Genomic DNA, 11,423 nt, shown 5'->3' with positions numbered 1-11,423 from the left:
AGTTATGTGCAAACAGAATCAACGCTATACAATGGAAGAAGTAAGAGTGCCTTGCACTTCTCTGTGTTCTATTCTAGTCAGGCATGGCGATCACCATAGTGTCTGAATGTAGGTGCCGACTTCCTCTGTTCCTGGGGGGTGCTCAACTCTTGCTCTGCCCCAGGTCCCGCCCCAACTCCACTCCTTCCCCCAAGTCCCAATCCCTGTCCTACCTCTTGCTGCCCCTGTTCCACTCCAAGCCTCACCTCACCCCTTCCCCCAAACCCCTACCTCTTCCTGCCTCTGCTCCTTCCCCTCCCTCTCTGAGCCTCCTGCACACTGCTGAATAGCTGATTGAAGCAGGTGGGAGGTGCTGTGGGGAGGGGGACGAGCTGATCTGCGGGGCTGCTGATGGGTGCTGAGTACCCACTATATTTTTTTTCCATGTGTGCTCCAGCCCCAGAGCACCCACAGAGTCAGCTCCTATGTGTCTGAGCACTCCATAGATTCTAAAAGGGTAAGTCTGTTTCCATCCATGCTCTTTCAGTGGGTGGTGGTAGGAAAGGTACACTGAAATGAATTTGCATTGTGGTGGGGTTGACAGTTAGTTTAATCACTTGCAGAAGTGACTTCCCAGGTATGGATCAGGTGTCAAAACCTTGCATCTAACTTTGTACTCAGAGGAGATCCAGGACAGGGAGCCAAACGCCGGTGTGATGTGCTTTCAGGAACCAGTGTCAACATCACTCTACTGCTGGATAAGCATTGGCACCGACTGCCTATGAAGGGAGTCCTGTTTATTCCTAAGAGAGCCACAAGCAGGGAGACAGAAAGTGAGAGTTATGAGTGGGGGAGACATATCTTCAGGGGTTCAGAAGAAATACCAAGAGCTCCCCAGGGGGAACATAATACACCCCACAATGTACTCTTAATAGGGGAGAGGAAGAGGGATCACATTGTTCACTAAGCTTCCATTACATTCTGTTGGATAGAGCAAGGTTTTTATTTATTTAGCAACAGTATCTGAAGTGTTGTGTTGCCATTGCTCTTTCCAAGGAAACTTGCCAAAGCTTCCAAGGATGGTTGACTGCCTCCAGGCCCTCAGAATGCATCTTATGTATACAAAGCGTGTGCAGTAGTAACACAAGGACTAATACTCAGTTTGCCAGATGTCAGTCTTTATTAATATTCAGTGTGGATTCCCAAAATAGAAGAGAATGCTATTTTCTTTTTCAGAGCTGCTGCTGAGAACCCAGGGGTGGCTCCAGACCCCAGCACGCCAAGCACGAGCTTGGGGCAGCATGCCGCAGGGAGCACTCTGCTGGTCACCAGGAGGGCGGCAGGTGGCTCCGGTGGACCGGCAGAACGCCTCCCGCGGCATGCCGCCCTGCTTGTGGCGGTGAAATGTCTAGAGCCGCCCCTGTGAGAACCTCATATAAAAAATGATAAAATATTGACACTAATTAGATTAGAGTGACTTGGAGTACAATATTGATATTAATTTGGTTATATTAAATGGATGAGGAAATGCAGTCTAACTTAGTCAGTAGCAAATGATGGGGGTGGGAGGATGGAACAGACGGGTATTGGTCCAGCCTTTGTCCTGTATAAAATGCAGATTGGAAACAAAATAATCATTTAAGGTGGAAATGGAAGTCATGGCTACTTTCTAAAGAGAGAAGATAGCTAAAGAAAGTCAGTCAATATTGCTATGTAGTGTTCCTGCAGTATGGGAAGGAAGTACAATCATTCCCAACTCATACACTACAGTGTAAATGCCAGATGGACCGGGAATACAATTCAGCGGTGTATAGTGACCATCGATGGCTGAATTTTCAGCCAGCCGCAAGGCCTCTTTTGAATGTGCAACTGGTGGCATGTGCTGTGCAGATTGGGTAGCTGAGTATCCATCTACATGCATGCAAACGTCTGCAGGTTGTGTGCCGCAGCTGCCTCCAGATTGGTGGAAGGCTAGTAGTGGGCATATCAGGGAGAAACATGAATCCATGTCGCTCAGAGCTTGGGTGGCTGCAAGGCAGCGGTTGAGTCTGCCACTCATTGCCATCCCCAGCAGCCTTAAGGAAGCTGTCTGCACAGATTGATTGGTCTGCAGTAACATGTTAAGGGTGAGGATTCCTTCACTTGGTCTCATAAGTTCTTGGGCTGTTTTCCTTTAAGGGTTCCCATTTCCCTACCAGGAGTGCTGACTTGAGGGTGACTAAAAGTTCTCTCTTCTGTGAGGAAAGTTCTAATATGCAGGGGCACAGGAGGTGGCAGAGACAAAGTAACAATCAGTGTCTTAAAGTGAGCTATAGCAAGAGTAATATGGATCAAATCCCTGGACACAATTGTCCCACATGTGGTTTAGAAGCCATTTACCTGAAATCATCATGTGTTTAGTTTTTTTCTTTCCCTCTATCTGTTTCATTTCCTATGACATGCTCCTCCGGACTCCAGCACTTACAGCAGCAGAGTATAAGGAGGGCTACAGTCCTGACTTGAGGTGCCACCTTACCCCCTCTTCCTCAGCTACAAATTGGATAGGAAGTGGGGAATAGCATGAAGGGGGACAATAAAGGGTAGGAGGAACTTCCTACCTGGACCAGTGTCTCTCATTCACACACAGCTTCCTTTTGGTGTCCTCTGTCCTGTCCTCTGGAGAAGGTAACAGGCCCACCATTTCCTTATGAGAGGATACCTCTGGGTAAATATATCCAGTCTTTCCTTCAAGTACCTCTGTGGAAAATGAGAAGGAGCATGAGAAGACCTTCTCTCTGGACAGGGTGACCAGTCACCCTGTTTATATGGATATAACTTCTTTAAGATGGTTTGAGACTTTCATTTTTCCCTTCTACACAGAAACTGGGATCTTCAAGCAATGGGTTTCTCTCTTTCATTCTCAATATGAATCATCCACTTATCTCTTTTTGGCTGCAGCTTATAAGCAAGCTCAACCACCTTTCAGTCATTCTCAAAAGACCAGGGGTATAGCCCTGCTGATGTACTTGAGAAGCAGTCACATATTTGTTTGATTTTAATCCATTTGTTCGGTGCCTCTTGTGAGTCCTCTAAATCCTATACAATTAAAAACTGATGATAGCAAAACAATTACTGACTAGAACACTGGACTGGGATCAGAAGACTAGGTTCTCTTCTTGGCTTACCAGTGGCTTGATGTGTTTTAAGTCACTTACTTGCCTCTGTGCCTCAGTTTCCCCAGCCATCGAATGCGGATAATGATCCTGATCTCCTTTGTAAAGCACTTTGAGTTCCATATGAGGAAAAGCATGGTATAAGAACTAGGTATTGTAAGATAAAGAGAACCTAAAAAATAAACAGCCAAAACCACAACACAGTAATACACTGATTTTACACATCAATATTAATAGATGTAGCTCATTGAAAGCCAAATGGGAGGATATGCTTAGCACATCAACTAACAACATAATGATAGACTAGATGGCATGCTCTTGGTTTGCTAACTGGAGTTATATGTATTTGTACATTCAACACTCAAATATAAATAATCTTGGTGATTAATTCCAACAGACTGTAGCTGTTGCAATGTTCACACGCTTATGAAACAATTAGATGTATTAACATAACAGGGAACAGGATAGAAATTCTGTAATGTATCTTAGGGTTTTGTATGACTGCCTATCAACATAGTAGCCAAGTGTCTTCCATGTAATATCAACTGCAATACCAAAAGCCCTAGTGGACTTTCTGAAGTCTCCGGCACTCCTCCCTTTTCAGAGTAAAGACTCGGCTACTTAGAGGGTGTTTTGGGGTGGCGGTTGTTGGCTTTCTCTGGACATAAATGGATACTCCAATTTAAGAACTTGCATGGACCACTGGTAGTAAGGGTGTGTCCTGTTAAATGAAACATAGGAACACTGCTATACTATCTCATAACAGTAAAACACAGAATTTAAGGTGGGGAAAGGACTTTCTTGGCTCTACTATGTGACTTTTTCTGCGAGAAGCTCTGTCCCTCAGTTTTCTTGTAACCATAACTTCACGATACAATGTTTATATAACTGCCACTAGCAGTGTTTTATAGACACAAGATAAAGTTCCAGCCCAAAGGAACTTGTAGTCTAATACCTCACAGAGATGTTGTGGGCCGATAGGCTGGTGTTTGTCAACTAGGTTGAGATCTTTGGGTGGAAGGCATTTTTTAGAAGTCCAAAATATGCTTCTTAAAAAAGCAACTTCAGTTTAAAATCATAGAAATGCTCAAAACAAGCAACTTTTAGCTGAGTTTTCAGTTGGCAATTTATTATGGTGTAATAGCTTGGAAATGTTAACATTTTTTTATATATAAAAAGGATTGCTTAGAACAGGGAGAATAAAAGCACCAGAGTGTAAATTAAATGACAGTTTGCTTCAAGTTGGGGTAATCTGTTTAGTGCAGTCTCGTTCCCATAACAACAAGACTTTATTACAATGATACTGAATAGAACAGGAATTTGCACTGGTCCCAAGTTCAGCTTTAACTGGATTTAGAACGCAACTCTTGAAACCTCAAAGGAGGGAGGAGGCTGACTTTGTCTGGTCAAACAGGAGGAAAGGGGTAGTGACTCTGGTAAGAGCTCCTCCCACACCTTTGGGTCTGGAGGAGAATGGCTGTAGGAGCTCAGATAAGCCATTGTCTCATGCTGGCCAGAGGAGAGCATATATTCTCTGTCCTGCCAGGCAGAGCCCTATCGCACTTCTGGATCACCATTGGGTTAGCTTGGGACTGCGTTTTTGATCTGCACTGGTTACCTTTCTGGGGATGGAGAGGGAATTTTTCCCTCCTCGCCAGATTGGGCTGATCAGGGTCATTTTCTGCCTTCACATAGCAGCTCCCAGGATGTGAGATAGGAGGTTAGGTTCAAGTTGCTGCAGTTTAGCACATGGCAAGGGTCCAGAGCAGGTATTCATTGCAAAGTGTGCCTGATTCCCTGCTAAACTGGGATTGGAAGAGTGTTTAGTGGAAGGCACTCCCTAAAGAAGCTGGGAATGGGTCTGGGCCTCATAATATGGAGAAGACAATGGTGTTTCCTCAGCTCTCTTAACCCTCATATGAGGGGAAGGCAGTGGGATCCCAGCAACAGAGAGGCCAGAGAGGTGGGATGCTGATGGCAGCCCTCCCCAAATAGATGGAAATGAGTGAGGAAGGAATGATGACAGCATTGGGTTGGTTATTGCTGGATAATTCCCAGACAAGTTAAATTAATAAAGTTGTGGTCCAATTAAACTACATCTCTCACATCTTGTGTTTCTTCCTGCATGTCTGGGACAAATAGCAGTAAGTGAAATGTATTAGCTGAAAAAATTGATGGTGAAATCTCTGTAGATTCATTTGTGGGCAGGAATCTGCATTCCTTGCATGACTCATTCCCAGTGCAGTCAATGAGGTGCACAAGGAAAGTAGGATAGATTGATATAGGGGTGTTTGTAGGAAAATACCAAATTCCACTCCTTGAAAACTATTTTTCAAGTGAAATGGGTCATAGGTAGGGCTACAATTTAATCATGGAATCTGTAACTTCCAGGGACCTCTGTGACTTGAGCCCTGGTGGCTGGGGGATCCTGCAGCCTCCCGCAGTGGCAGGGACCTGTGAAGTACCCTGCCACCCCAGGCAGCGCTGCCCCCAAGCTCCCAGCCCCTGCAGGTGAGGAGGTACCCTGCAGCTCCCTAGCTGCCACTAGCAACATGGGGGATCCCTGCAGCTCCCCGGCACCACTGGTTGCAGGGGGATTTCCATGGCTCAGCTGAAAGGGGGGAAGCATCTACCTAACCCCTTCTGATTTTATCGTGGGTATTTTTAGTAAAAGTCAGGAACAGGTCACGGGCTTCTGTGAATTTTTCTTTATTGCCCGTGACCTGTCCTTGACTTTCACTAAACATATCTGCGATAAAATCTTAGCCTTAGTCATAGGGAAGGAAAGTCACTACACTGAATAAAACACATTGAAAACAAAAATGTTAAAATAAATTGTCTCTCCCAGTCTAATGCACAGAGCCAAAGGAAATGAAGATAAGATACACCCTATCTGAGATTTTCCCATTAGCAATATATCTTATAAAGTTTTAGAGCTGCTTTTGCGGTAATGATACTGAATATTGAAATGGTGCTTATTTTAACAAGGCTCTGAGGTGCTTTAGGAAAAAACTTACTGGCATTCATAGTCCGTTTTATGGATTTTTTTTTTTAATGACAATCTGAAGCCATGTTCCCTGTCCCCAACCCATAAGACTCATGTATGCAGATTAAGGAGTGTTAAAAATAGCCATAGTTGATGACTTTTTGACAGACATGAACTGGGGGGTATCACAAGCAGAGCTGTAAGAGCCAAGTGAAAATTTCCTGATCCATAGTGCAGGAGCCTGTGGCAGCTCATTCAGCACTGCTTATGGCCAGTCCAAATAGAAGCAGCATTTGCTTCCCACATTTACTTCCAGGCATCAGCAGTGGCAGCCTTGTGGAGATGAGGGGAGAAGAATGGCCTCTCTTCCAATCCATTTAACCACATCCCCTTTGACTAATGAATTGCTGGGTGCATTCACCTGACTCACAACTGACATTCAATGAAGTATCAGGTCACCATTCTGCTTGTCTACTCCATGGCCTTTCTAGGTTGCTTTAAACAAACAAAACAAAAAGGCAAGGGAGCCTGAGGAGTTTTTCTTTGTGCAAGTGTATTGGGACAAGTAGGGGAAACGTTTAGCCAATAGTGTATGGGGGAGATAGACATTATTTAGAAATCATGTGAGCTGGTCAATTTTTCTTTTTGGTCATACATAATTATATTTTCCCTGGTTGGTTTTTCACAGTGAGTAGGTTTTGTGGCATGAGTAGCTGATTTTTTTATGTCTTTTTATTAAGTTCACTGCTGATTAATATAAAGGGAAATGCCAGAATAAGGAAAATAATTCCTAGATTTAAATACTAGATTCAAACTATGATACCAGTGCCATTTTTACTGACCTAAATCTCTTCACAGGTTTATACAATTAGGCAAATTTTACTGGCTTACTCTTAACAATGACAAACCATAAATGTACTGACAGGTGACAATCCAGTTGGCAGAGTCTGTACTATGGAAAATTAAGGCCGTGTTAGCATTTACATTTGAACCTTTATTGTGGAAATCGCTGCAGGAAAGTCTGAAGGATTGACGCTCTTTGTGCATCTCAATGAGTGGTATGTTCTGCTCAGCCAAACCTGTAGAAACCCAAACAACCCAGTTAAGATGCTGGCAAGCCCATAAAATGGCATCTGAATTTCTTTCATGCTTATATTAAGTAGTCCAGGGATCCAAGTGTCAGTTGAGTGACTACTAATGAAAAATTGATTCTAGCAAAATGCATAATACTTAGTAAATAGCTTTTGGCAGAAATTAGATTGTCCAGTTTTACAGAAAATTCAATCAACTTGATACTATCAGCTGCATTATTTCTAATATCTTATTCAAATATTTAATTCTAATTTAGAAGTACTTGAGGTAGTCTAGTGGGGAAAAACATGCATGAAACCACTGAGACTTTTTTGTTTTAATCAGGGGTCAGACTGGTAGTGGTACTCTTCCAAACTCCACCCATGACATACACTCTGCCTATGTGAATCATTGTGAACAGAGTGTCATCTCATAGAATCAGACTTTAAGGTCAGAAGGGAGCATTATGATCATCTTGTCTGACCTCCTGCACAACGCAGGCTACAGAATCTCACCCACCCACTCCTGTATCAAACCTGTGTCTGAGCCACTGAAGTCCTGAAATCATGGTTTAAAGACTTCAAGGTCCAGAGAATCTTCCAGCAAGTGACCCGTGCCCCATCCTGCAGAAGAAGGTGAAACCCCCCCAGGGCCTCTGCCAATCTGCCCTGGAGGAAAATTCCTTCCCGACCCCAAATATGGCAATCAGTTAAACCCTGAGCATGTGGGCAAGACTCACCAGCCAGACACCCAGGAAAGAATTCTCTGTAGTAACTCGGATCCCTCCCCATCTAACATCCTATCACAGGCCATTTGGCATTTGCTGCTAATAGTCAAAGACCAATCTCCTCCCAGTAGATTTTGTGTGTGTGTGTCTGTGTGTGTGTGTTCTGTTTGGTTCCTCCCTGGTAAGGCTTGAATGTTCTGTGGGGTCTGTTAGGTTCCTTGGCCCAGGCTCCTTATTGATTTGGAGAACTATGAACAATAGTGTCCTTTATTATATTGACTTGCTGCATTGTTATCTGCATCATATTCCCATGAGCCTTGTTTGATCTCTGTAGTGACATACTGATCAGTGGAATTCCATGCTGTACCCCTATAGGTTTACAATACATTTCAACCAGACACAAAAATTAGATAGCTTTGAGCTGTCCTCGTTTCAAGGATGGTTAAATCATCCAAAGTATTAGTTATAATCTAAACTCAGAAACGAAATTTTCATTCTCCCTAATACTTCCTGGTCTTTACTTTGATATAGTCTTCACTTGAAGAAGTAGGAATTCAAGCGTCATTTCACTGAATGATTTCATGCTGCTGGAAATGGTCCTTCAATAAGCTATTAAGCTTTATGATGTAACGTCAGACCTTATTTCAGGTTTTTCTATGAAAGGTTTGCACAAGTGTGCTTACACTAAATGAAAATTCATCACTTTCATCTTCATTATGAACCTGAAACTTGCTCAGATTCAACCAACCTTCTAGCGTACCTCAAGGAGTATCCGTATGCACTAGCTTAGTTGTTCTGGCAAGATTCCTAATTCAGCAGTGCATTCTGGAGCACCTCAGTCCCAGAGTGAGTGAAAGGGATGGTTGAGCAGCAGTGGGACTGGAGAAGTCTTTCTCTGATCTTGCTGCTACAGAATGCAGGGGACCCTTCCCTTAATCCCCTGACCATCTACTTCCCATGGGACAGACTTGTGGGGTGATAGCTTACTGACAGGCTACCTCCTGCTGCTGTAAGCATGGTAGCTGTCTGCAATCCTGGGATCTGCATCTGTTTCCATTAAACTCAGTGGCAAAATTCCTATTAACTTGACAGTGAGCAGGATTGAGCTTCTGGAAGTGGAGGAGGACACGGTCATGCTCTTGGAAGGTGTGATGAGGATTTTGTCACCTCCTGTGCAGAACTAAAGCGAACTTCACAGGGTGTGAAGGTAAATTAATGGGAAGTATGAAGCTTGAGGGTTTTTAGCATCAGGCTGTTAAATTGAACTCTGACTTAATATTGTGTATTTAGTCTGTTCACACTGTACCTCTGCCTTGATGCTGTGTTCAAAACTCTCATTTCCATTGAAATCCTCCTTTTTAGTGTTCAGAGGAAGCCCTACAAAAGGGTAGAAATAAAAGGATAGGGTGATTGGAATAAACAGGCTTTCTTTACACACAAATGTAAATCATTGCTGGTCCTACACAGGATGACAGTGAGAAATTTGTCAAATGGCATGTACATAAATACTAAGTGAACACATTCTTAGTACATCACATCACGATACTTACTGTTTGCATGTTTATGCTCATTAATTGTTACTGCTAGGTATCTTAAAAATATTTGCTTTTGTGTTGTACCTGCACCAAATCTAATGCAATGCAATGAAGAATTCAGCCCCTTTTCCATGGTTACTAAAGCAAAGCAACTGTTAAGCCTTAGTGATAATTACACTTTACGTTGAAAGAAAGAAGTCTAAATGATATCACCACATATTCTGCTTTGGAAGAAATTATTAAAATGGGAAATGGCATGGTACTTAGTAATAACTGTACTAAATACATTGGGACAAAATGCTTTTTTGGCATGCTGTTCCTGTTGAAATACCTGGGAAATCCTATTGAAATAAATGCACATATAACACCAACAGACCACGGTCGTTGGCGGGGGGGGGGGGGAATCAAACTGGGGACCTCTAGAGCTTAGTGCATGAGCCTCAAGTCACCTGGCTGTTAGCTAAGGTTGTAGAGCAGACTCCTTAATTGCTCTTGGTGACACTAGCTGGGCCAGAACACCACACCCAGAAGGTGTGTGAGTTACATATACAAGGGCAATGTTTGGACATTCTTACATGTAATGTGCTCACACTAATATATTTGCCAAAGTTACAAGGTGTGGCTGAGGAAAAGGCAGCATGAGAACCCGATTCTGAAACTGGGTGATGGGTGAGTAGAATAATTCCAGTCGCAGATGGTGGAGCAGGGTTTAATTGGGAGTGTGGACAAAGTTATGGTTTAGTTTGTTTATGGTGGCTTTGTCACATTCTTGAACACACTCTTCCTTAAAAGAAAACAATTTCCATCACTATGAATATTATAATATTATTGCACATTCTTCCTAAGGGCTATTCTTCATCTTGCTAATTGTTTGCATTTGAAGACCTGCATTACCCTTGCTTTGACTTCATTTTCCTTTTTATGCTTTTCTTTGGCACATAAATATGCCTATCAAATTCACGAAGGCAATAAAGATGTTTTTTTTCAAAGCAGCTTACCACATCCTTTTCTGTGCAATTCTATTAAAAGCAAAATTATTGTAACCCAAATTTGTTATCCTTAGAAGTATTGAAGAGAGAAATAATTCTATCAAAACATTAGCTATAAACTCAGTTGCTTAATCATCAAGGGTCACATTCTGCAGTGGTTCCTGAAATTATGCAGAGCTGCTATTTTGCCTGAGTAGGTACTGAGGGACTGACTGACATCAGATGTGCTTGTTGCTTCTTTCAGAAAAGTGCCTCAGGGTGCGGCTGATAACTTTTTAGCAGTCTCTTGCATGCAGAAGGGTTTCTCTGGGTATTGCAAATGACTGTCTCTGCATGTGAGGGTCTTGTATTATGCCCAACTTGCTTTTCAAAATTGTGCAGGTGCACAAGTAGTTGGGATGTGAAGGCACTACTGTAACCACTACAGCTTTGAGTATGCTCACAGAGGCTACTACAGTAAACATATTTTACAGCCCTTAAATAAGGGATGTAGAGGGATTGAGAATACTAAAAACTTCCTGTGTGACACATAGGGCCCTGTTTTCTCCCTTCTCTGCATGGGGCTGGCTCCAGCTTTTTTGATGCCCCAAGTGGCGAAGCAAAAAAAAAAAAAGATAAAGACACGATCAGTGGCACTTCGGTTTCATTCTTTGGCGGCAATTCGGTGGCGGGTCCTTCACACTGAGGGACCCACTGCCAAAGACCCGGATGTGCTGCCCCTTTCCATTGGCTGCCCCAAGCACCTGCTTCCTTAGCTGGTGCCTGGAGCTGGCCCTGTCCCTGCATCTCCGAACCTCATTTTGAACTCCTTCCATCCATCTGATGCAAAGACAGGTTGGAGGTAGTTTTCTATCATTCTTCCCACAAGGACGACTGAGGCTGGAAGGGCACTCCAATGGGGGGGCCCACCCTCAGTGAAGACCTGAAGAAGGCTGGCATCAGTGGCAGAGCAAATGGGGAAACACAAAAGGTGAGCTCTAAGAT

At 43.3% G+C, this 11,423-nt stretch overlaps 1 long non-coding RNA gene across 1 annotated transcript; it reads right to left on the bottom strand.

Moving 5' to 3' along the window:
* Positions 1 to 396: 396 nt before the first annotated feature.
* On the bottom strand, positions 397 to 9,293 carry LOC115656725. The gene is made up of 4 exons (XR_004001744.1): positions 9,222 to 9,293; positions 7,102 to 7,196; positions 2,577 to 2,715; positions 397 to 782 (listed from the first exon to the last, which is right to left on the bottom strand). It is a non-coding gene; the product is annotated as an uncharacterized LOC115656725 (long non-coding RNA).
* Between the last annotated feature and the right edge of the window lie 2,130 nt (positions 9,294 to 11,423).

Source organism: Gopherus evgoodei, chromosome 8 (assembly GCF_007399415.2).
Source record: "Gopherus evgoodei ecotype Sinaloan lineage chromosome 8, rGopEvg1_v1.p, whole genome shotgun sequence".
Taxonomy (NCBI): domain Eukaryota; kingdom Metazoa; phylum Chordata; order Testudines; family Testudinidae; genus Gopherus; species Gopherus evgoodei.
Note: the sequence above shows the minus strand (reverse complement) of the source record. Positions and strands in the feature narration are given on the sequence as shown.